The sequence below is a fragment of the Perca flavescens genome, chromosome 2 (assembly GCF_004354835.1).
Source record: "Perca flavescens isolate YP-PL-M2 chromosome 2, PFLA_1.0, whole genome shotgun sequence".
Taxonomy (NCBI): Eukaryota; Metazoa; Chordata; class Actinopteri; order Perciformes; family Percidae; genus Perca; species Perca flavescens.
In genome coordinates, this window is record NC_041332.1 from 1,549,305 (window position 1) to 1,574,456 (window position 25,152).

Genomic DNA, 25,152 nt, shown 5'->3' on the forward strand with positions numbered 1-25,152 from the left:
TGTATCCAATCAGTTACTTTTTGGACTTGAATGACTAAAACTAATCATGATATCAAAACTGAGTGTAAAAATGTCATTTTACATTTTAAACATAATAAATACAACACTGGAATCTTCATTTTATAGCATTTGGTAAAGATGTGTATACATAAATGCAAAATAACAAACGTTAAGCCAAATTTCACTGGATGTTTACAGTATATGAAATTAAAGAATTTATTCATGCTCAAACTCATGAACACTAAGAAAAGATGTTTTTATTATATTTCTTTCTCTTCATTACTGAATCAAAAACATTCAACTTATTACATTCATTATAATCAGAAGAAAAGTGATTTAACAAGCCTTTCATTACAGAATCACAGAAACATTCATCTCATAGTCACAATTATCAGATTAAACTCAAACTGTAAATCATTTTTCTTGCTACACAGTTTTTAATACAGACATGAGATGAGATTAAAAGCTCAATGAGCCAGACAGAAAGCCATCTCATTATTTCCTTTATTTATGTATTTAAAAGTTCAAACAGCTGCAGAGGACGCAAACATTTTTCTGCAACACATTTTTAATGTGACACTTTTGATCTGAAGACTTCAGTGTTTCTCTCCAATTTGAATGTTGCAGAATATTTCAGTATTTGTGGATTTGCTGCTTCCTGCTGTTCACTCTGCAGGCTGACACTCTGATTATCTAATGTTCAAACAAAACTAATGTTCCTTATGCTTAATATGTCTTTTAGCTGCGCAAATATCTACTTTTAGCAACAGAAAATATTACCTAACTTTACAAATATAACTTTTCTTCCATCCACACAACATTCACTAAACTTTCAAACGAGGCTAAACCCGTTCAGGAGACAGGAATTGGGTACCGTTTATGACTAATAAATGGTAAATTGATAGTTAACTACACTATAGTTAACAGTGTTTCTACTGTTAACTACCAACAAAATGATAATTAATAACGTTGACTAATTATTAGTTATGCTATACGTTATGTTGTTTTAACAGTTTGTTGCTCACGTCATGACATTTTATATATTTTAAAAGGATTCATTAATTTTTAAGAAATTGTTTATAAACCGTCAATAAACATTATTTGGATGGTGATCATAAAGTTGTATCTGATGAATATAATACCTTGATAATAGTTATTTAAGACTTTGTTAAGCAGCTATAAACATCATTTATATATGATCAGTGTACAAATCATCATTCCTTCTATAGATCGCCGAAAAAGATTTAAATTAATTTTACTTGATGCTTTATAAACCATGTATTAATCATTAGCTGATTATTATAAGTATTAGTTATAATAGCATCCAAGTAATGTTGATAGATGGTTTACAAAACAATTATTAATTAACTATCTAAGTGTATAAACTAATGATGTTATGTGACATTAACATAATGATAAAATAACATACATTATAACATTACTAATTATTAGTAAACATTATAAATCATTTAATTGTTTGTTGACAGTAAAATAACTATTAACTAAAGTTTAACTTTCAATTTACCATTAATTAGTGGTGATTATAAAGTGTATATATTAGTGAAGACTTTAATGCATTGTTCTCTTGTAATTTTGAGTTTGATTTACAAAGAGATTGTGTGTGTTGGTCAGCAGTGTGTGGGTTTCTGTGCACAGGAGGAGACTCTCCACCTACAGAGAACACAAAGACACTGAAGAACCATACCGTGCAGACCAGAACCTAAACCCAGGATAAAGAGGTTGAGTGAATGTGGTGTTGAAGGTGTAGAGGTGGATCAGTGAGTCAGATGAGACTCTGTAGAAGGACAGAGAACCAGCAGGACAGTCCACATACACCCCTACTCTACTAGAGACAGAGGAGGAGGGGGAGGAGGAGAGGTGTCTGTCTCTTTTATTGTGACTGACAGAGTAACCACTATCATAGCAGAACAGACGCCAGGACTGATCATTACCTCCAAACAAACAGTCTGCACTGTATCCTCTCCTGCTGATTCCTTTGTAACTTACTGATATATCAACATCTCCTCTCCTCTCGACCTCCCAGTAACAGCGACCAGTCAGACCATCCCTACACATCAGCTGTTCCAACCTCTCAAACCTCTCTGGATGATCAGGATATGGCTGATCCTCTGCCACCCGTGTCACTGTCCTGTTGTTGTCAGACAGTTTGAGTTTTCTGTTCACAGTGTTTGTGTCCAGTCTGAGTTCACAGGAATCTGATGACGAGAACAAGACACAACACAGCAGCAGTTTATGATATAACACACATGATGGTTTATTTGTTGCTTTTTAACAGACTAACTGTTAATTAAACCAAGAATGACATAGCATGCAGACGTGTGTTTGTCTCTGTCCTGTGTTTATATTTGTAAATATTGTCCAAGGTCGCTCAGGCAGCAATGGTGAAACAAGAAACAGACTCTACAGTTATGTTTAAAAAAAAAGTATTTTTTCATCTTTCAGTTATCTTGTTTTTCTAGCTAGTTTGTCTTAAAATACCATTCAACACATAATGACAACAATATACAAGTGAAACCAGATATCAAGATGCAATACTAATTTCAAACATTCGTTTCACTTCTAATAGCTAGATGGAATGGAATGATCATTTGGGTCCCAGAGGTCCCAAAAACTGCCTAGGAACACACTGAGGCGACACCGACTTGAGAAACGTAATACGTCTCCATAGCAGCAGGAGGCGCTACTCTGTATTGTTGCCCAAGAAATGAAAACCGGCAGCTGATTGGACGAACGCGTCACATGGGTTTGTTTTCTCCGGAAATTCAAACCAGACTGTCATGGCGGCTTGTTCAGAATACAATCTCATATTGTACTAAAATAGTTCACTGAAACATGTTTCTGAAAAACTTTTAAGCGAGAAATAGGCCATGCAGTTGCTGAATCTGTCTTCATTTCAACTCAACAAAGGTCAGTTTAAAAGATTTTTGTCAGATTTTGAGAGACTCTAGTCAGGCTCATTCCTCTCGCCATATCTGGGTGAGTTCTGACTTCCCTGCCTCCGACTGAACATGTCAGGTCGGCCAAAATGAAGGCCGACAGCCCCTCAGACGGACAACGGCACAGGACACACCAAACAGACTCGAGTCACTGACCTCGCCAGACTGTCCAATGGCCGATTATCGGCTCAGTGTGTCTTGGGCTTAACTCACCTGTTCTCTTTTCGTTTTAAGGTTTATTTCGGAATCCACCTGTTAGGTAAATATCTAGTTTAACTACATTTCCTAGTTTATTTCAGATTCAAATGCTATTTTAATTTATTATTATTAGTTAGGCACGGATTGAGTTCATTTGTTCTTCTTATTTTGTCTCTTATAAATCCTATTTTATTCAATTTAAATTTTTCCTCCTCATCAAAAATCCCAATAATATTCCTAATACACATACCAACTTGAATGTGAAAATTGAACACAATTAATACATAACATAACCATACATTCAATAACAAATTAATGTACGAAGATATTTTCATGAAGAGTTCAATTACTGTGTCATATTCATGGTCTCATCCTTTCTATTTGGGGGAGGGGGGGGGGGCATGGACTTAGCATTTAGTTATATATCTATTCATATTCAATAGCAAATCATTTCACTATGTAGTAACTTTCCTATAGTCTAATCTATTTCACAAGGTTCTGGTAACCAGGGGTTACATGTTTCTTAGCATTTGAACAATGTGCTGCAGAAATAAAGTGTTCTGCTGGTGGTGGAGTCTGCATGAGAAAAGACTTGTGTTAAAGCAATGAAAAATGATCCACAGTTTGGTCCATGTGAATAGTTTTGACAATGTGACTTCCATTTTAACTGATGCTTGTTAGCAATAAAAAAATACTAACACAAAACTAATTGTACTATAAGATGCTGTGCCTTGTTTTAATGAATCAAAGTGAAAGCACACTTACACTTCCTCAGACCAGGTTTCAGCCTCTGCTCTCCACAATGATCGAGACTGGAGGAAAAAACAAAGTCAAAATGAACCTTCAGAAGCTTCATCATCTCTCATCTTCAAAATATATCAAACATCACAGGTTTCTAAGGTCAAAGTTTAACGCTGATCATCAACATAATCCTCAAAGTACTCCAATAACAATGTAATTTATTAACAGGAGTTGAGTCTCAGCGGGGAGGAGATTCTCAGCACACCAGTTACTGTGAACCAACAGTGAGCTCTGCTGTCTGTTCATACCTTAGAGTGTCCAGTCTCCAGTGTGGATCTTCCCGTCTAGCTGAAAGCAGCTTCACTCCCAAGTCTCCAGGATTATTGTAGCTCAGGTCCAGAACTCTCAGATGGGAGGGGTTGGAGCTCAGAGCTGAAGCCAGAGAAGTACAGCCTTCCTCTGTGATCAGACAGCCTGAAAAACTGAATACACACACATGCACAAACACACACACAGACAATGATTTAAATTTACAATAATAATAATTAATTCATTTGCATCATGTCTTTCTTCTTCAGTGTGAATTTCATAATTTTAGCTAAATGTTAAATTGTCTCATCAGTCCACTTCTTTGAAATATATTGTTGCCAAACAATCATATCCCACCAGAACTGCATTAATTTATTTTTGACTCAATTGGCAAACTTCTGCAGTGACCCAAAGCCAGTCCAACCAAACAGCAAAATAAAGCGGAGTCTGTGGAAATATTAGATTTGAAAGTTGGCATAGAAACAACAAAGTAATTTGACTTATGTTGATATAGCCCTAAAGCTTTCTCTAGCACGGCTGGTAGACCCCAGACATCTATAAGATCACAAAAGATCTTTATGATGCAGCCAGCTGCACTGGGAATGATATGTGAGCGAATCACGGAGTATCGTACAGAGTTCTGATTTTTTTTTAAATGGTCTCCATAAACCCTTAAGAAAGAATTTTGGCTAGTGTCTAACTGCATCTGTCTGCTGTTGGCTGCTGGGCAGGTAGTGTACAGTTAGTTTATGAGATCTTGATAGATGGAACAGCTGCATGCTGCTTCTGAAGAAGGTGCTGATGAGGCTAGTGAGACTGAATCAAAACACAGAAGTTGTGGGCCATGAAAACACAAAAATTGGCTGAAAGATGTTGAGTATATTTTTTAACATACATTAACTTGTATATCAAGCAACATTTAAATGGTTATTTAACAGAAGCTGAATCCTGACCTGAGAGTCTCCAGTTTACAGTGCTGACTCTTTAGTCCAGCAGAGAGCAGCTTAACACCTGAATCCTTCAGGTCGTTGTTACTCAGGTCCAGCGCTCTCAGACTAGAGGACTCTAAGCTGAGAACTGAGGACATATCTTCACAGCTTCGCTCTGACAGGTTACAACCACTCAGCCTAAAAATATGTACAGAACATATGTAAAAAACAGTTATATCTGTAGTTATCACTTACACTAATATATTTAAGTAGGCTTTACTATTATCAAAGACAAATGATTAACTGACTAAAGAAAACACTGTGTGAAAGATCTTGTACCCCCTTTACAGGTTTAAAGAAAACACTGTTACTCAGGTGTAGAGGAAAGATCTTGTATTTGATATACACTTATATTTAGGTAGGCATTACTATAATCAAAGACCTGAAGAAAAAGAAAAACTGGTTGACAGAACTGGTTCCCCCCTTTACAGGTTTGACAGCCAGTGTGGACTCAGATCCAGCTTCTCTCCTGCATTATTCACTCTTAGGTTTATTATTCCTGACCTGAGAGTGAGGACAGATCCAGCTTCTCTCTGTGTACAGTGTGGACTCTTCAGAACTCCATTTCTATCTGTATTTGATTGTAGACTTATATTTAGGTAGACATTACTATAATCAAAGCTTCCATCCTGATCTGGTTACCCCTTTATATGTTTTTATTCCTGACCTGAGGTCATTGTTACTCAGGTCCAGCTCTCTCAGACTACAGGACTTGGAGCTGAGAACTGAGGACAGATCTTCACAGCTTCTCTCTGACAGATTACAGCCACTCAGCCTAAACATATGTACAAAACATATGTAAAAAAAACATTTATATCTGTATTTGATTGTACTTACACTTATATTTAGGTAGGCATTACTATAATCAAAGACAAATGGTTAATTGACTGAAGAAAAATGAAAACACTGTGTGACAGAACTGGTTCCCCCTTTACAGGTTTATTATTCCTGACCTGAGAGTATCCAGTGTACAGTGTGGACTCTTCACTCCAGTAGAAAGCAGCTTCCCTCCTGAATCATTTAGGTTGTTGTTACTCAGGTCCAGCTCTCTCAGACTAGAGGACTTGGAGCTGAGAACTGCGGACAGATCTTTACAGCTTCTCTCTGACAGATTACAGCCGCTCAGCCTAAAAATATGTACAGAACATATGTAAAAACATTTCTATCTGTATTTGATATTACTTACACTGATATTTAGATAGCATCTACTTTCATAAAATAAAGTGGTTAACTGTCAAACAAAAAATGAAAACACTGTGTGACAGATCTGGTTCCCCCTTTATAGGTTTATTATTCCTGACCTGAGAGTCTCTAGTGTACAGTGTGGACTCTCCAGTCCAGCAGAGAGCAGCTTCCCTCCTGAATCCTGCAAGTCGTTGTTACTCAGGTCCAGCTCTGTCAGACTAGAGGACTCTGAGCTGAGAACTGAGGACAGATCTTCACAGCTTCTCTCTGACAGATTACAGCCACTCAGCCTAAAAATATGTACAGAACACATTGATTTTAATTACACCGATGTTTAGGTAGGCATTACTATTATCAGAAAATAAAGTGGTTAGCTAAATAAAAATGACAACACCATTTGACAGATCTGGCTCCCCCTTTACAGAGCTTCTATCTGACAGATCACAGCCACTCAGCCTAAACATATGAACATTTAATTTTGGAGGGGACTGTAAGTGAAAACATGTTTATCTGTATTTGATATGACATACACTTATATTTAGGTAGCTACCAGGAAAAAAAAAAAAAACCTTGTGAAAGATTTGGGTCATCCTTTTCTCACTCATCTTATTATCACCACCTAGTCAACCGGCTGTTTCCTGGACTCTCTCAAAGAAGCGAGATTGACCCCTCTCCAAAAGAAAGTCACACTCAACCTGTCTGAAGTTAACAACAACAGACCTGTCTCTCTTCTTCCGTTTTTCTCCAAAACACTCAAACTTGTTATCTTCACCAGAATCTTCTTGATCCCAACTATTTTTGTTTCAAGGCAGGCCACTCAACTTAAACTTCCCTCATGCCTGTCACTGAGCGGCTTGAATCTACTAGAGCAGCCTCTCTCCCCTCTGTGGTCATCCTTCTGGACCATTCTGCTGCCTTTGAAACAGTGAACCACCAGAACCTCATTTCCATCCTTCAGGATCTGTGTCTCAGTTTCTGCACACTCTCTGTCCACATCTTACCTCATAGAGCGCACCAACCAGGTAACTTTGAGAGAATCTGTGTCAGAACATTGTGCACTCACAATGCAGACTGATCTCATGAAATGGCGTATGTATGACACGCCAATTTGTATGCCATTATTGGCATGTTATCAAGACGCATACTGGCTTTTTTGCGTGTATATCATGCCGTTTGGCCTCCATTGACTTACATTCCCTTGTGAATGCATGTGAATTTACGCTGTAACGAGTAGTTTGAAAGGTTGGTCAGGGTAGTGGATGGCTAAAACACAGGACTTTCACCTAGGAGACCGGGGATCGTGTCACTCGTGTCACGTTTCCTTGTCCCACGTGTCGCGTTTCCTAAACTCAACCATCGCTTTCTTCTTTTACTAAAGCCAACCCCATTCTTCTTTTCCTAAACCCAACCGGTTTTGTTTTTCTAAACTCAACCATAGCTTTCTTCGCAATAACAGTTTCTTCTTGCGATAACACGGCAAGTGGCGTGTATATGCAGCCCGTTCTCATTCCAAACTCGTAAAATTTGACCTTTGGACAGTGGCTGTCAGCGTCTGATGCGAAGTTAAAGGCACCCTTCAGCGTATTTATGTAACGAAGCGGGGACACCCAAACTTAGATAAGATTTAGCGAGCAGTATGTAAGGAAGAATTGCTGCGTAAGGAGGTTGGTTGGGGTGGCTTTCCCGCAGGAGACCCGGGTTCGCGTCCCGCGTGTAACGCTTGTTAGAGTCGCCTTTTTCTTGACTCAGCAGCACTGTTCTCCTGACCTGGAATATTTAATTATAAACTGCAAGCCTTTTTATTCACCCCGTGAGTTTGCTTCATTCATTCTGGTCGGTGTTTACATCCCACCGCAGGCCAACGTGCAGGACGCGCAGCGCATGCTCGCTAACCAGATACTGAGTGTGGAGTGGACAAACCCGGACTCCCCAGTTATTGTCCTTGGTTACCTTAATAAAGGAAACCTCACTCATGAACTCCCTAAATATAGACAGCATATTAAATGTCCGATCAGAGAGGAGAACATTCTGGATCACTGTTACACCACAGTCAGGGATTCTTATCACGCCATCCCCCACGCAGCTCTGGGACTCTCTGACCATGTCATGGTCCACCTGATCCCTGCGTACAGGCAGAAATTAATGCTCTGCAAACTTGTAGTGAGGACATCAAAGAAGTGGATCAGTGAGGCTGTGGAGGATCTTCAGACGTGTTTGGATTCTACTGACTGGGATGTGTTCACGACTGCTACCAACAGTCTGGATGAGTACACAGAGGCTGTGACATCATACATCAGCTTCTGTGAGGATTGCTGTGTTTCATCAAGCACCAGGGTGAGTTACAACAACGACAATCCCTGGTTCACTGCCAAACTCAGAAGGTTAAGGCTGGCTAAGGAAGACGCATTCAGGAGTGGGGACAAAGACAGAATTAAAAAGGCAAAGTACAAGTTTAGGAAGGCAGTGAAGGAGGCTAAACAGTGGTACTCTGAGAAGTTCCAACACCAGTTTTAAGCTAACAACTCTGTGACTATCTGGAAAGGACTTAGACAGATCACCACCTATAAGCCTAAAGCCCCCCACTCCTTCAACGACCGACACCTAGCCAATGACCTGAACGAGTTCTACTGTCGATTTGAAAGACAAAAGAACAGTCCTGAAACCATCCCCCACGACACCTCCCCACAGCTCCAGCTACAGTGCATCACCTCCCCCACCTCAGTCAGGGTCCTGGGTGCCCCCACCAATGCCCTCCTTAATGGTACCCCCCTCCACCTCCCCACACACCTCAGTGACGACTCTCTCCATCCACAAGAGGGACGTCAACAGACTCTTCAGGAGACAGAACCCCCGGAAAGCTGCTGGACCGGATGCTGTCTCCCCATCAAGCTTGAAGCACTGCGCTGATCAGCTGTCTCCAATGTTCACAGACATTTTTAACACCTCACTGAAGACATGTCATGTGCCAGCCTGCTTCAAGACCTCAACCATCATCCCTGTTCCCAAGAAGCCAAGGTCCGAGTAGCTCCAGTATGTCCTGTTTTTGCGTGAGTTTCCCTGTGTTGTATGATGAATACTACTTTGCGAAGAGTAGTGTACACAAGAGAGGAACTTCTGGTAATACAGAAGACCAGATACGGAGCCAGACATCCCATACCGGCTGTGCTGTGTAAGCCGTATCGAGGATGTAGAGCCGGGGCTAAGCTAAGAGCTAGGAGATGGAGGTACAAGTCTTTTCTACCTTCAGTCCTCACGGGTAACGTAAACTCGCTCACTAATAAGTGTGACGAGTTGGAGGCACTCGTGAGGAATCAGCGACTGTACCGTGAGTGCAGTCTGATTTGTTTTACCGAGACCTGGCTGAACAACAACATACCGGACTCATGTGTGGACTAACCTGGCTTCTCTGTTGTGCGAGCTGACAGAGATGCGAAGGCCAGTGGCAAGTGTAAAGGTGGGGGACTGGTTCTGTTTGTGAACAGCAGATGGTGTAACTCCCGACATTGTACAGTGTATGAGAAGATCTGCTGTCAGGACATTGAACTGCTGGCTGTCGGTCTTAGACCATACTATGTTCCGAGGGAGTTCTCACATGTGGTTGCCATTGTTGTTTACATTCCACCGAGGGCGGGGCCGCGGCTGCGTGTGACGTCATTCATGACGCTGTGGCTCGATTACAGACCCAGCATCCTGAGGCTTTTATTGTAATCACAGGGGATTTTAATCATGTTACCCTCACCTCCCATCTGACTGGTTTTGTTCAGTATGTGGCCTGTCCCACACGAGAGAATAATACACTTGATCTGTTCAATGCAAATGTCAAGGAGGCCTATAGTGCTGTACCTCTACCACCACTTGGCAGATCAGACCATAGTTTAGTCTTTCTCCAGCCCACATACAAACCTTGTGTACAGAAGCTGCCAGTTACAACGCGTTCGTTTAGGAAATGGTCACCAGAGGCCAGCGATGCCCTGAGGGACTGTTTCGAATGCACAGACTGGGATGTGCTGTTGGAGTCCCAGGGAAACAGCATGGACATTGATGCAAGGGTGGGCATCATCACAGACTACATCAACTTCTGTAGGGACACTATGATACCTGTAAAGACTGTACGCTGCTTTGCTAATAATAAACCTTGGATTACCAGTGACATCAAACAGCTACTGAATCAGAAAAAGCAGGCATTCAGGAATGGAGACAGAGTGAGGCTCAGAGGGGTGCAACATGAGTTGAGGAGGACACTGAAGCAGGCAAAGGTGGACTATAAAAACAAAGTGGAAGGGAAACTACGGGATAACAACATTAAAGAGGTGTGGAAGGGGATGAGAAACATCACTGGATTTAAAAAGAAGAATGGCCAGGTTTTTGAGGAAGATGTGGACAAAGCCAATGACTTCAACCAGTTCTACAATAGGTTCAACAGGGGGGCGCTGTCACCTCCGTCACCTCCACTACTTCAGATACCCCTTCTGCTGCTGTTTTTTCATCCTCTCTGGTGTACCCGCTATGTAGCGGCATCCCCAAACCTGTATCTGCAGCCCCCACTACAACTTTGCTTTCGATTCAATTAGCGGAGCCCCTCCATAACCTCTTCAACCTGAGTCTACAGACAGAGAAAGTCCCGGTGTTGTGGAAAACATCCTGTCTTGTACCAGTGCCCAAAACAGGACGCCCAGTGGAGATGAAGGACTACAGGCCAGTGGCGTTAACATCCCACATTATGGCTCTGGAGCGGCTGCTCCTCCGCCACCTGAAACCGCAGGTTGCACAAGAATTAGATCCCCTTCAGTTTGCCTACCAGGAACATATAGGAGTGGAGGATGCGGTCATCTGCATGTTGCACCGGGCCTATGCCTATCTGGATGTGCCTGGTTCTTATGTAAGGATCAAGTTTTTTGACTTTTCTAGTGTATTTAAATCCATCCAGCCCCTTATACTGAGAGACAAGCTCGTAAGTATAGGGGTGGCCCCTCCTTGACCAACTGGATAACGGATTACTTAACATCAAGGCTGCAGTTTGTCAAGTTGGGGAATTGTGTTTCGGGGTCACTGGAGTGCAGTACGGGGGCTCCACAGGGGACAGTTCTGGCTCCGTTCCTGTTCACTTTGCACACATCGGACTTTAAGTACAATTCTGAGTCCTGCCACATCCAGAAGTACTCCAATGATACGGCTGTTGTGGCATGTGTGCGAGGTGGACGGGAGGAGGAGTACAGGGACCTTGTGGAGGACTTCTGTGACTGGAGCAATAACAACTGTCTCCTCCTGAACACCACCAAGACTAAAGAGATGGTGGTGGATTTTAGGAAGTCAAAGCCAAACTGTCAGCCGGTCTGCATAAAGGGGGAGGCCATTGAGGTTGTGCAGACCTACAAGTACTTGGGTGTACTCCTGGACAGTAAGCTTGACTGGTCCGCTAATATGTTGCTCTGTACAAAAAGGGACAGAGCCGTCTCTTTTTTCTCAGGAGGCTCAGATCTTTTGACATTAGTAGCGATCTACTGCTCATGTTTTATCAGGCGAGTGTCCTGTTTTATGGGGCGGTTTGTTGGGGTGGCAACATGACAAGACAAGAACAGCAGACGTCTCGATAAGCTGGTCAAAAAGGCCAGCTCAGTGCTGCGCAGAAGACTGGACTCACTGAGAACTGTAGTAGAGGGGCGTGCATGCAACAAACTTTACGCCATAATGGGTAATGACAACCCCCCCCTCTACAAGGTCCTGGCTGGACAGAGGAGCAGTTACAGTGAGCGACTGCTCTCGCTGCACTGTAGGACAGAGAGGTTCAGGAGATCCTTTGTCCCCACAGCCATCAGGCTATTTAACACCAACAAATGACTTGACTTTTACTCCCTCAATGTCATGGTGTGGACACTTTATCAAAACCTGTAAATGAGACTGAGCGATATGGTGAACTTGTCAACAATTTCTATGGTTGTCCAAACTGAGTTAATGATTTTAACACAACAAATGTATGTATTGTATTGTATATATTACTGGAGTCCGAAAACTATTAAAGGAAATAAAAAAAAGTCACATCTGTTGGATCCCAATCATTCACACTAATTAATTTCAGCCTCAAATGAACTACAAAGTGGCGGATCTTTTTTTCTTTATTTGGCTGCATTACTCTGTGGAGGTACAATGAAACCGAAGAAACAATTTGCAGGTTTTTCAATTGATCAACTAATCAAATTCTTAACTAAATCTTAAGACTCCTTTATCAGCTCTTCACCGCCTGAAAACATGGCTCCATACCACTATCACTCAGAGTAGACTTTCACATATCGCACTGCTTCACGTCCACAAAGAAATTTTGGATGATCTGGATATTCAGGGTCTCTGAGTTCGGCTGAGTTTATCAGCCGAACTCCAGAGCACAAATCTACGTTTGGTGTTCCGAAATATATATATATATATATATATATATATATATATATATATATATATATATATATAGCCTAGTATGATTGTGATTTATGTATGCCTATTAAGAAACAAATAGTCTGTAACTTTTTAGAATTTGTCACATACTTCACTGCTCATTGTTTAGAGTTCGCTGTGCAGTACGCACCGTCAGGAGGGGAGGGGAGAGACAGACCCCCCACACCCAAACACCCCTGGCGAAAAATAACTTCCAGCACGTCTGAGTTAAGAAGAACACTACACATTCAATACAGTTAGTATCTGCAGTTATCTGTTACTTACAGAGCTGTTTTTGAGGCTTTGACCACTGGCAGCAGCTTCAGAAGAGCCTCTTCTGAAGCACAGTATTTCTTCAGGTCAAACATGTCCAGATCGTTTCCTGATGACAGTAAGATGAAGACCAGAGCTGACCACTGAGCAGGATAGAGTTTATCTGTGGAGAGACTTCCTGAACTCAGGTACTGTTGGATCTCCTCCACTAGAGAACGATCATTCAGTTCATTCAGACAGTGAAACAGATTGATGCTTCTCTCTGGAGACAGATTCTCACTGATCTTCTTCTTGATGTAGTTGACTGTTTCCTGATTGGTCTCTGAGCTAGTTCCTGTCTGAGCCAGCAGGTCTTTAAGGAGATCCTGATTGGTCTGCAGGGAAAGACCCAGGAGGAAGCGAAGGAACAAGTCCAGGTGGCCGTTTGGACTCTGTAAGGCCTTGTCAATAGCAAACCTGTGGACCTTAGACATCACAGATTTTTTGCTGAAAACCATTCGCCCTTGATCACGCAAATTTTGGCCAAACATCACATTTTTGTTTCTGTTAATTACTGCCCTCTCTACATGAAGAGCAGCCAGAAACTCTTGAACGCTCAGATGGATGAAGCTAAACATCTTTTTTTTTTCTTTCTTCCTCCGACTTTCCTCTTTGAAGATCTCTGTGAACACTCCTGAGCATAGCGAAGCTCCTCTGACATCAATGCCACTCTCTTTCAGGTCTTCTTAATAGAAGATCAGGTTACGCATTTCCAGCTGACGGTAAGCAAGTTTTGCTAATGACTTAATGTACTGAATGCACTTTTGGTCATACTTCTCTTCTGGGCTGCACTTTTCTGGGTCATACTTCTTTTTTGTCTGATGAATCTGAAACACCAGGAATTCTGCGTACATCTCAGTCAGGGTCTTGGGCAGCTCTCCTCCCTCTCTGGTCTTCAACACGTCCTCCAGAACTGTAGCAGTGATCCAGCAGAAGACTGGGATGTGGCACATGATGTGGAGGCTTCGTGATGTCTTGATGTGGGAGATGATTCTGCCGGCCTGCTCCTCATTTCTGAATCTCTTCCTGAAGTACTCCTCCTTCTGTGGGTCAGTGAACCCTCTGACCTCCGTTGTGATGTCAACAAAATCAGAATGGATCTGATTGGCTGCTGCAGGTCGTGTGGTTATCCAGATGCGAGCAGACGGAAGCAGTTTCTTCTTGATGAGGTTCGTCAGCAGCTCATCCACTGAGGTCGGCTTTGTCACATCAATTTTAACTGCCTTGTTTTTATTGGTGGAGCAGTCCAGATCAAGGCGGCTCTCATCCAGTCCATCCAAAACAAACAGAAGTTTGAATTCACTCCTGTCAAAGTTGGTGTTTCCTGATGACTGCAGAGCTGTAAAGATGTGATTAAGAGCTTCTTCCTTGATGTCTTTGGTCTCCCAGATACATTCATGAATGAGCTCTGCCAAACATACCTTCTCTCCCTTCCATGAATTCAGCTCACGGAAGGTGAAGGGGAAAATGAGATGCACATCTTGATTGGTTTCTCTTTTACACCAGTCCAACACAAACCTGTGCACAAGAAATGTTTTTCCAATTCCTGCGATTCCCTTGGTCAGCACTGTTCTTATGGGTCTGTCTTTTCCAGAGGGATGTTTGAACATGTCGCAAGGTTTAATTGTTGTCTCTATATCTGCTGGCTTCACTGTCTCAATCTGCCCAACCTCATGCTGTGTGTTGTGTACGTCACCCCCAGTTGTGACAAACAGATGTGTGTACATCTCATCCAGAGGTTGTTTCACCTCCGTCAACCCTTCTTGTAGTTGCATGTAACGGTCTTTGAAGTTTGGCTGAATCTTTTCTTGGTATTTTGAGATGTGCCGTGCTGGCTTTGGTACTGGAACCATCCCATCTGTGTTGAACACAAATATAAAAAATATAAAGTATGAGGCTATTTGTCTCAAGTGTAGAAGCATTATACTGTAGCCCGGTTGATATGTTCACTTTTTTATAAAAAGCATGGAATGTGGGACACTTTTGCAGAATGGGGCCCCGATCATTTTTAGAAATGGAGTTATGCAAAGACTCCTCAAGGTGGCCATGGCTTCCATTTTCTCTCCGCCATAACCAAATAATGCATATTGCATCATGTCTCCTTCACCACACATAAAAAAAGAGGACATGAAAACAGAATACATGAGTTTTGATTGTAGAGGATTACAACATCATAAACTGTTCAGGTGCATAGTTAATGGTGAATTTAATGACATTGTTAAAGGAAATAACAGTATATAAGGACCTAGGTTAGATTTTATCATATCTGTTGCATTAATGTTGTAATGTTTGTTCACTAACCCGGACGATACAGTGACTGTAAAGAGTAGAACTACATAGGGACTGAGTGCATTTAGTTCCCGATCCCATCGGAGGGGAAATAATTCTCTGTTCTCCATTGACTTTGTGTTGCCTGAAGGTTCCTTCTTGTCAATGCCGTCTGCTAGTAAAACACATAACAATGCTGTTTGGTGGGATGATGTACAAAGTTTATGCGCGCTGCCAAACCAAAAAAAATGATTCTTATTAATTTATTAATCAAATATACATTGTAACAATTCATCCAAACAACAAACAAAAACAACTATTCTGATCTACAAATGTGAGTTCAGTCAATTTAGTTGGATTTCCACTCTAATAATTCATAATTATTCTACAGTAATGCTTGTTTTAATTTACGTTGAAAGGCCAGAGTATGGCTTGCATGGTTGAAAAAGAGTAAGCATCGATAACTTTTCGGATATGGTTTTGGTATATATTGAATATTGTTCTTAAATTATGAAACATACAAATCTGATATTTAAAGTTAAATTATTTAATTCAAACAACAGCCATCTGGTAACAATTGTGTTTACTCTTCGTGTTCATGTTGTAGTAACCTGAATATTTCCCAGCCGTGTTTACTGTGCTATTTTCTGCGTTCATTTTAGAATGATTGTAAAATTTCCAACAGCGTTTGAATGCAGCACTTTGGAAGCTTACTTAGTAACCTAGTAATTATTAGCACACCCCACGGACCCTCCGCTTCCCAAAATCACACTTACTGTAAATAATCTGTTGCTAATGTACTTCAGTGTGAGGAGAGGAAGCTCCTCTGTTGTCTGAAGTTTCTTAAAGGTCCCATGGCATGAAAAGTTTTTTAACATTAATATGCGTTCCCCCAGCCTAGCTATAGTCCCCAATTGGCTTGAAATGGTGATAGGTGTAAACCGAGCCCTGGGTATCCTGCTCTACCTTTGAGAAAATGAAAGCTCAGATGGGCCGATCTGGAATCTTGCTTGTTATGAGGTCATTGTGCTGGGTCCTAAACACCTCCGAACTTCATTATCTACAGATATAGCTACTCTGGATGGTGTTGTCCTGGCCTCCAGCACTACTGTCAGAAATTATTACTGTCAGAGTTATTTTTGATCAGGATATATCCTTTAACGCCCATCTAAAACAATCATCGAGAACAGCCTTTTTTCATCTTCGTAATATTGCCAAAATTAGGAATATCCTGTCTCAAAACGATGCAGAAAAACTGGTCCATGCATTCGTTACTTCCAGGCTGGAATATTGTAACTCCCTACTGTCAGGTTGGTCAAATAAGTCCCTTAAGACTCTCCAGCTGATCCAGAATGCTGCAGCACGTGTTCTGACGAGAACTAAGAAAAGAGATCATATTTCTCCTGTTTTAGCTTCTCTGCATTGGCTTCCTGTAAAATACAGGATTGACTTTAAAGTCCTTCTCCTGACCTACAAAGCCCTAAATGGTCAAGCACCATCCTATCTAGAACAGCTCTTAGTACCTTATTGTCCCACTAGAGCACTGCGCTCCCAGAATGCAGAGTTACTTGTGGTACCTAGAGTCTCCAAAAGTAGACTGGGAGCCAGAGCCTTCAGCTACCAGGGTCCTCTCCTGTGGAACCAGCTCCCAGTCTGGGTTAGGGGGGCAGACACCGTCACCTCATTTAAGAGTAAACTGAAAACTCTCCTCTTTGATAAAGCTTATAGTTAGGTTAGATATGGGTCTATGGTGGAGTGAGGAGTTGCAGCGTCCGCCTAACCCGGCCCACCTGCTTCTCTTCGTATTCATCAGATTTATTGATCATATAATCAATAATATAGTGAGAGTAGAGGGAGGCAGGCCAGTACAGCCTCTCATCAATGTTTTCATTTGTTTCCTTTTGTATGCATCCTGTCCCAGAACTGCTTGTTATTAACCTAGCTCTGGGGAGTTTACTCCCCGGAGTCCTTATGTTTCTTCTTCCCTTCAACGCCCGGCCGCGTCCTGCTGCGTCTGCTGCACCCACCCGTGCTCTGCAGCGCCACGTTTCATCCCGCAACGTCCTGCTGTGACATGAACTACAACGACTACCTTCAAAATCACTGTTCCACTATTTTCAATGCGACTATTATCGCCTTCACACCCCCAACCGGCCCCGTCAGACACCGCCTACCAAGAGTCTGGGTCTGCCGAGGTTTCTTCCCAAGAGGGAGTTTTTCCTCGCCACTGTCGCAATAGCCATTTATAATGCTTGCTCTTGAGGGAATTACTGTAATTGTTGGGGCTTTGTAAATTGTAAATTATAGAGTGTGGTCTAGACCTACTCTATCTGTAAAGTATCTCGAGATAACTCTGTTATGATTTGATACTATAAATAAAATTGAATTGAATTGAATTGAATAAGGAGCAAGGTTACCTCCCCTTTCTCTGCTTTGCCCGCCCAGAGAATTTGGCCAACCCATGAGAGAGAGAGAGAGAGACATCATGGCTTTCAAATGAGCAAAATGGCAGTTGGTCAAGACCACACCCCCACCCTCCACCTTGCAGTTTGGTCAATATTTCTGGTTCATCTCACCAACAATGGGTCCAGATGATTCCCATGGAGGATACATTCCCCATAGTTACAGAAGCTTTAGTATACTCTTTTTCTTTTTCAATGGAGTCGTCACCATAAGGCTTAGTTCTTTTCTTCGGCAAACCTTGCAAAACCCGGAACGGTCTTTAGAATTTCTGTTCAATTGTAATTATTTTTTTTTTTGTTAGTTATCAAACTAACTTTCTTGACAGTCCACAGCTTGTCTCTTCTGTAATCTATTGTCACACCCGTATCAAAGAAATAATCAGAAATATGTCAGTTTCTGCAAAATCTCACTGGAATAATCATAAATTCAATTCTATTAATTGATCTAACTAGAACCCCAAAGAACTGAGGGATAAAATATGTGAATACAAGTTACAGTGCAGTATAAGAAATTAAACATTAAAGAGCAGTTATAGATTGTCATACAGTGTCAACTTCAGTATAAAAAATGTTAAGAATTTAAAGAAAGTTAAAGTTAAACATAAAAGCAGATAAAATAGGTTATTTAAAGAAAGGCAAGATCAAAAAGATAGGTCTTCAGCCTTGATTTAAAAGAACTGAGAGTTGCAGCGGACCTGCAGTTATCTGGGAGTTTGTTCCAGATATGTGGAGCATAAAAACTGAAAGCTGCTTCCCCCTGTTTAGTTCTGACTCTGGGAACAACAAGTAGACCTGTCCCAGACCACCTGAGAGGTCTGGGTGGGTCGTAGTGTAGCAGCAGATCAGAAAAGTATTTTGAAATCAATTCTTTGAGGCACTGGAAGCCAGTGTAGAGACTTCAGAACTGGAGTGATGTGATCCACTTTCTTGGTTTTAGTGAGGACTCGGGCAGCAGAGTTCTGAATCAGCTGCAGCTGTCTGATTGATTTTATTTATTTTTTTAACATCCACTGAAACAGATAGAAATCATGTTATTACTACCAGGGCTTGACATTAGCACCTGAATTTGGTGGTTAACACAGTAACTCTTACTAGCCACTTTGGCGGGTGGGATATAGGCCTATAAACCTCGTTAATGGTAACACGGGTTGCTGGAGTACTGTGCCTCAGCCGGACACAGAAGAACTGCTGTAATCTACGGCCATTACCTAATCCCACACACCACCAGCAAGCCGCGGTTCACGCTGTGTTCTTCCCGAACCACAATATCCCCCAGCGCGCACACCCTACATGGTGGGTTCGGCAACAGTTTTGTCCGTGGCAGAAAAACATTTTGACAGGAGGTTTGTAAAAGAAGCAGAAGGTGCGCACAGCAGGAAAAAAGACTGTTTAACTCCGGCTCTGTGCATTCTGCTTCTTGTCACCGAGGTGCGTGCCAGCTGCAGACTACGCTTGATTGACATGCAAGCACAATCCATTAATCTTTTACACCCCTGCATTAGGTATGCAAAATGACTCTCTTTATGACTAAAATGTCTAAATCGGTTGCATATTTTCATACCAGCTTTACACACTAACTTATCAGAGCTTGATATTTGATGACTGTAACATTATAGCCTTGGCGCAGTGGATATGACACATGCTTTTGGTGTGGGAGATCTGTGTAGGGCTGAAACGATTCCTCGAATAACTTGAATAATTTGATTACAAAAAATCCTCAAAGCAAAATTCTTTGCCTTCAAGCTTCGTTTAATCAATGTAATTAAGGTTGTACGGCTCACTGGGTTTCCGCACGGAGGACTATTACTAGCGCACAAGAGGTTGGCGCTTCTGCGGACACAACACAAGCACAGACAGCATATAAACACAAGACTGATGGCCCAGATTACTAATGAAGGAAGACGAAAATAGCGAAGGTCTAAGAGAAGAGACAGCCGAGAGAAAACGACAGAAAGTTTGGGATCATTTTAAGCTGCAAACATGCTGCTACATCACCTCTGTAGAAAACATCCAGTGTACTCATCCATTCCACAGAACAAACCCGACACAAGGTAGCTAACGCTGCTGCTCTTGTCCACAGCGCTGTTTACAAAACTAGCCTACAGCATGCTACTCTGCTAATAGCCATGTTTTACATAACTAGCCTACAGCATGCTACTCTGCTGACAGCCATGTTTTACACAACTAGCCTACAGCATGCTACTCTGCTAATAGCCATGTTTTACATAACTAGCCTACAGCATGCTACTCTGCTAATAGCCATGTTTTACACAACTAGCCTACAGCATGCTACTCTGCTAATAGCCATGTTTTACATAACTAGGCTACATCATGCTACTCTGCTGACAGCCATGTTTTACACAACTAGCCTACAATAATCTTTGGAAACTTAGCTGCTGCCGGAGACAAACCGGCTCCCCCCCCCTCAGCATGGCCACTTAATATGCACGTGAATGACGTCATCATGCATTATTTATTCTGTCTCCTCACTGTGTATAAGGCTTCGGAAAATGTTTTCCCCCAGAACAGTGTAGTTGTAAAGACCTGCTGTAAGCTTTGTATAGTCACATTTACCCTCTGGTCAGTGAACAGCTCTTTTGCCTATCCAGTGCAAAGAGCCAGAGGCAAGAAGAAAAATATTAACATTTGGGCCACTAAAAATGTAGTATTCTAATGTATTTTTTTTTAAGGGTTTTGGAATTTGGCAATATAAAATGTTGCTTTTTCTAAGAAAGGAAACATGTATTGTGTATATATACAAACGACAGGTATCAATTACTCGATAAATCAATGGAATAATCGGTAGAATACTCGATTACTAAAATAATCAATAGCTGCAGCCCTAGATCTGGGTTCAATTCCCACTGCGATACATCAACCAATGTGTCCCTGACCAAGAAACTTAACCCATAGTTGCTCCAGAGCCATGTGGCGTCTGACATATAGCACATATAGCAATTGTAAGTCGCTTTGGATAAAAGCATCTGCTAAATGACATGTAATGTAATTTATATTTAAAGAGTTGTAAATCTGGTTCTTGAAGTACATTGTAGTACACCATAATTAACTTGTTGGAGAATGAAGTCACTAACTTACTTGGACTATATTTTTTCAAACTTTAAAAGCGGACTTTGTCACTCAGAGCTTCCATACGAACCAGAGAATACAGCAGCTTACCTTTGCTCTGAGAGGAGGGAGTTCCTCTGTTCTCTGACGTCTCTCCAACATCAGTGACATCCACTGACTCTGTGTGGAAATGTGTAGTAACATTTAAATGATCATTGACGAATCACTGTCATTAACAGCAACAGCACTCACCCGAAAAGGATGTACTGTTACAATTAATTTAAATAAAATTAAAAGACAAGCAAATACTCCTCACAGTCAGTCAACCCACTACATACAGTATGTCACTGTGATGCAAAAGCACACTTCATTCCCCAGTCTTTCTGACTGAAAATACATATTAAAAAGATTGACTGACCTTCTGGTCCTGACCTGGTGTCTGGCAGACTCTGCACCAGATCATTCCTGTTGATCTTCTCTAAAACCTTCTTCGTCACCTTCAGAGCTCCATGAAGATGAAAGGTTTTAACCATCACATCCACCGTGTCTGGCCTATCCGCCTTCTCCAGCTTGGATTCTTTGATGCTTTGGTAGCCTTCCAGGATGTCTTGCTGCTGCAGATACCATTTGAATTGCTTAAATTCCTCTTCTTTTAAATCCTCCAGAGTGTTTAAAAGGTCCTCTGCCGTCATTGTGGTTTCCTGCTAAAAATCAGACAGTTCTGTCAAACTGAAGTAAAACTGTAACACAAATGTATAAGAGCAGCAACAGGAGTTCTAATTGGTCGACACCGGAGCTGTGTTGGTGGGATTTATGTGCAGAGTCTGGCCAGTTAGAGGTCCTGCTGTTGCTCTGTGGGTCCAGTGTGTAGGATCTCGTGGTGAGTTTGCAGATTGCGACCAACTGAATACCTGCAAACCTCCCTTTTCCAAGCGAGTACAAAAACCTACGGTGGTCTTCCCTCATGGCAGACTTTGTAAAGAAGACCTGCTCCCTAAGTTGATATGAAGGGCTCATTCTAACGAAAACAACATGATTCTAAGGCCTCATCCACATGAAATACAGTGTAAGATAATTATGAACACAATAATTGTTGCAAATGACTCAAATAATATCTTCCCTCTTGAACATTGTTGAGGACGTGTGGGCAGCAGCAGCGTTTAACTGCACAACAGCTGCTAGCAACAGCAACAAGATCAGGAAAACCATCGGTAGTCAAAGTCAGGGATGCCAGTAACACGTTACTTAGTAACGCATTACTCTAATGTGATCACTTTTTTCAGTAACGAGTAAACTAACGCGTTACTATTTCCAAACATGTAATCAGATTAAAGTTACTTATCCAAAGTCACTGTGCGTTACTATTTTTGTCACTTTCCTTAGTAAAAATATAAATTTTTGCTTTCTTCTTGCGTCTCGGGGAGTGAAGTCAGGTCACGTTTTCAGCATGAGGACAGTTCACGTGTACCACGCACAAAACAAACGTAAACAACAATGGAAGGAGGAGGGAGATGCGCGTTTTCTAGCTGGAAATACAGTCACTGTTTTGAGTTTGTGTCAGCTAAAGACGGCAATATTAAGGTTGGTTGTACACTCTGTGCTGGTGGTGACAAAGTGCTATCTAGCTACAAAAACATACGTCAAATTTTAAGAAACATTTGGGGCCCTATCTTGCATCCAGCGCAATTGCCTTTGTACACCGACGCATGTATCATTCCTATTTTGCACCCGACGCACGGCGGACTTTTCCCTCCACAGACGCACGTCGGTAAAATAGGGAATGTATTTGCGCTCCCGGGGGTGGTTCAGCGAAAAGAAGAGGCGTGTTCTGGCGCAAACATTACTTGGTGCTATTTTACAGTTTCAGAAAACAATTCCGCCACTGACCAGGAAAAACCTGGTCTAAAGTCAGTGGTGCTGGTCTAAAGTCAGTGGTGCTGGTCTAAAGTCAGTGGCGCTAGTCTAAAGTCAGTGGTGCTGGTCTAAAGTCAGTGGCGCTAGTCTAAAGTCAGTGGTGCTGGTCTAAAGTCAGTGGTGGTCGTCAGTGGTGCTAAGTCTAAAGTCAGTGGTCCTGGTCTAAAAGTGGTCAGTGGTGGTGCTAGTCTAAAGTCAGTGGTGCTAGTCTAAAGTCAGTGGTGCTAGTCTAAAGTCAGTGGTGCTAGTCTAAAGTCAGTGGTGCTAGTCTAAAGTCAGTGGTGCTATTCAGATGGTAGTGGTTTAGTCTAAAGTCAGTATGCGTTATTCAGATGGTATTTTAGGGGCGCATGCTTGCACAATGCGCATACACTTCTCTCATCTAAACGGACGCAGCAGTTCCCATTTTTGCAAACCATACATAATTACAAGGAAAAATATTACTGAAAACGCGCTTCAGGTGTTTGGATTGGTCAGGAGGCACTTTACAGTACATCCCTCAAAAAGTCCCAGCATTCTTTGTGGCTTGTTGTGATTTACACAACATTTCCATGAATCATGGATGTGTTGATGACATAAATGAGGAAATATTAGAGGAATTAAGGAGACGTGGTGTTGAACTACGGCGGGATCTGGTCTGGGAGTAATCCACCGTTATAATAACAATCCGCCATGGAACAAGCGTGCCTGCTCTTAAAGGGAATGTGAGATGACGCTCTGATTGGTTTATTGCACGTTACACCCAAACCACACCTAGCTACTTCAGACCAACCCATTTTAGATTTGTGTCGGGCACAAGAGTCATTTATCCCGCCGGTATCATAGCAACAGCGCTCGAGATCCGCCCACAAAGCTTCTTGCGTTTTGCGTTTCATACTTGCGTTTCAGATCGTTAAAATAGGGCCCTTGGAGTCGCAGCACTGCAGTCAAACTTACAGAGCAAGTCCCAGCAGGTGGTGCGAAGCAGAGAGGAGGCCCCCCCACCACCCAAACAACAAAAGCTGGACTTCGGTGCAAAACCAGTAAGTGGGGGAGAGTTGAAGAAGTTGTTGGGGCAGTATGTTGTCGAGGAAATGCTGCCCTTAAACACGGTTGACTGGCTCTCTTTGATGCCATAATAAACCAGATCCTACTACTGGCCACGCCGAGCTGCCTCACAGTAAACCGGTTGTCATTTTTATGTTGAGGCTGTGGGGGGGGGGTTGTCGGCAGTTGTTGAATGTAACTAATAAAGTAACTTGTAATCTAACTTTGTTACTTTTAAAATCAAGTAATCTGTAAAGTAACTAAGTTACTTTTTCAAAGTAACTGTGGCAACACTGGTCAAAGTTGATGTTCTTCTGGAAAAGGGTCATGTGATAGGGGTGTATATATGGTATATATGAAAAGCAATAACAACATTGTTAGAACATGTACAGACCATGATGCAATGTTAAAGCTGGGACTAGGTTGACTTACTGAGTCTCTGCAGGAAGCTGTCCTTTAAACACTAAAGGTGGATCCATGGACTGGTGGCTCTTGATGGACACACAGCTGGGTTCAGGTTCAGGAGAGTCTGGTCTCTGCTGCTGCTCTGGGCTTCAACACTAAACACAGTCACAAGCAGCATTTGTTTGATGTTGAGACCTTAACAGTTATAAATAATGTGTCAAGGCAAAAACAAATCATATTTTAAGGAGAATTAGCGTACACAAGGCAAAACCACCAGAACAAACAGGTGTAAATGTATAATTCTGCCACTTTTTGACACACTGCAGATCTGTGAGGGGTGGAAGTGAAAAACATTTCATAAAAATGGACATTATGAAAATGCATATGAATCGAAAAATTTGAGTGATACATGATTTGATTAGTTGCTTTGAGGCAAAAAATGAATTCTGTTGATTCATTTTCTATAGTTTTCTCTCCTGTTTATGAAGAATTGTGCATACAGCTGCTATGAATGGGAAAATAAATCTCATGCATCCGCCCCCTCTAGGGTTGGGCTAAGCCCCAAATGTTTACAACGTCTGGCTCCACCGCTGACGAGAGTTTCTTTTAGATGTGACGTGGCCGAGGAATGTAAGCTATGTACAGTACAGGCCAAAGTTTGGACACACCTTCTCATTCATGTTTTTTTTATTAATAAGGGAAATAATTCCACTAATGAACCCTGACAAGGCACACCTGTGAAGGTAAAACCATTTCAGGTGACTACCTCATGAAGCTCATTGAGAGAACACCAAGGGTTTGCAGAGTTATCAAAAAAAGCAAAGGGTGGCTACTTTGAAGAATCTAAAATATAAGACATGTTTTCAGTTATTTCACACTTTTTTGTTAAGTACATAA

General features: G+C 41.8%; 1 pseudogene; it reads right to left on the reverse strand.

Annotated features, from left to right (window-relative positions):
- LOC114569771 (NACHT, LRR and PYD domains-containing protein 12-like) lies at positions 1-24,922 on the reverse strand (annotated as a pseudogene).
- Between the last annotated feature and the right edge of the window lie 230 nt (positions 24,923-25,152).